Source organism: Egretta garzetta, unplaced genomic scaffold (genome assembly GCF_000687185.1).
Source record: "Egretta garzetta isolate BGI_Z169 unplaced genomic scaffold, ASM68718v1 scaffold385, whole genome shotgun sequence".
NCBI lineage: Eukaryota > Metazoa > Chordata > Aves > Pelecaniformes > Ardeidae > Egretta > Egretta garzetta.
The window spans coordinates 72,143-73,837 of NW_009259793.1; the positions used below are offsets into that span (position 1 = coordinate 72,143).

At 51.0% G+C, this 1,695-nt stretch overlaps 1 protein-coding gene across 11 annotated transcripts in view; it reads left to right on the forward strand.

Annotated features, from left to right (window-relative positions):
- Positions 1-855: 855 nt before the first annotated feature.
- Positions 856-1,695, forward strand: part of MAPT (microtubule associated protein tau) — a 44,497-nt gene continuing 43,657 nt past the window's right edge. For 2 of the 11 annotated variants that reach the window (XM_035895148.1, XM_035895149.1), the window contains exon 1: positions 863-978. The gene's annotated coding sequence lies outside the window, so the exon portion shown is untranslated. Of the gene's footprint in view, positions 979-1,695 lie in introns of all 11 variants that reach the window. The other 9 variants (XM_035895154.1, XM_035895151.1, XM_035895145.1 and 6 more) reach the window with 8 other exon arrangements.

Genomic DNA, 1,695 nt, shown 5'->3' on the forward strand with positions numbered 1-1,695 from the left:
GTGTGTCTTGCTCACAAGCAGCTCTGCTCCTTCTTCGTCTCCAACATCACTTTGTGCGAGCTTCCTGGCGCGGGGAACGCATCTGGCAAGGTGCACACGTTCTCAGTTGCGTTGAGGGCAGAGCAGGTCTGTCACAGTCACGATGAGAGGCAAAGTGATGGACAAGCAATGTTTTTCTTGACTGGCTGCTGTGGCTTTGTATATCCAGATAGCAGGGTGAGACTTTGGCAGAGGGGATTATTCCCCAGTGGTGGGTGGTGAGCGCAGGAACCACGGAGCTCTCATCAGGCTGAGGTGCAGCAAGATGTGAGTGGAAGGGGGACAAGAAGGGAGCCGAGGAGATGGAGTAAAGCTAACTGAGAGCTGAGGGGATATGTGCATACTGTCTTCTCCCTGTGTCCCTGTTCTGGGAAGGGGCTGTCGGACCTCGACGACTGGTAGCTTTGGGAGCGGTGACCGGCAGCTTTATCTGCACGGCAGTGTCAGAACTGTGTGTCAAGGCTGGAAACTTCCTTCCACTGGGCTTCTAGGTGACAGAAAGTTCCTCTCCTGGTTTGCAGGGCTCAAGGTGAGTGTGGTCATTATGTGGCTAGTTTGAGGACATAGCGGTGACAGAAGGGGTGTGCTGGAGGAGACTTTCCCAAGAGAAGGGATAATCCATTGGGATGAGCTTCCTGGAGGTTGGTTTGTAGCTGTAGCCTTTTGTGAACCCTTAGGGTTATGTGTCAGTGCAGGTTGGCAAGAGGAGCCTCTGCATAAAAATGCAGCTTTCATCTGAAAGCATACTTCACTTTGGTGTGGTCAGAAGTAAAGGAAACCTAAGAGATGTAAATGTGTTCCTTCCCTAACGCTGACCTGCCTTGTATGAAGTGCTGACTAGCTCCGTGCAGGTGCTGACTATTTTATTACCCTCCCACTGCAGATCCTGGATGTGGTGGGCTAAGAGCTGCTGGGACTGAATTACCGTTGTGGTTTAAGGTGAGACCTGTGGTGAAGCTGGCTTGTGCGGTTGTGTTACAGAAGTGGAGCTTCACGTGCTCTCTGCCGGCAGCTGCAGCTTGTGGTGTCAGACATCAGTGAGCCCAAAGCTGGGATTTAATCCAAAGTCTGAATTGCCTTTTGTGGCTTACTTTGAATTCAAGGGCAGACTTTACCCTAAGCAAATTCTGCCCTCTGAAGTTACTTCTTTATATTGTGGTTTTACCTACTGCCTCGTCAGCGTGACAAATGATGGTGCCCTGGAGCTAGCTGACAGGGTGGTGGAAGTAGCTTTTAACAATGGACATCTCCAAATTGGACAGGAAACTACATGCTTTTCCCTTGGCATCTTCTGGTGCAATAATGGAGAGCCTGGCAGGCATATATAGGCAGAAGTAATAAATGTCGCTGTGGGGTACAAAAAGGAAAGCAGGTAAAAAGTGCAGCTGAAGATCTGCAGCTTGCGATGTGTTGCTTGTAGCCAGTGCCCATCAGAGAACAGATTCAGAAAGGATGGGACTAAAATGAGGGTGTTGGACCTGTTCTGTGACCAAGGGGCTTGCGGAGACTTGTAGGGGTTGTGGTGGTGGAGGAATGCTTGGAAACAAGGGGCAACTGTGAGCTGGAGAAAGGGGTCGGCCACGATGCTCCCAGGTTTTGCTCTCATCCCGAGCAGCGTGTGCATCTTGGGCACCTGCCAAATTCAAGCACCGTGGG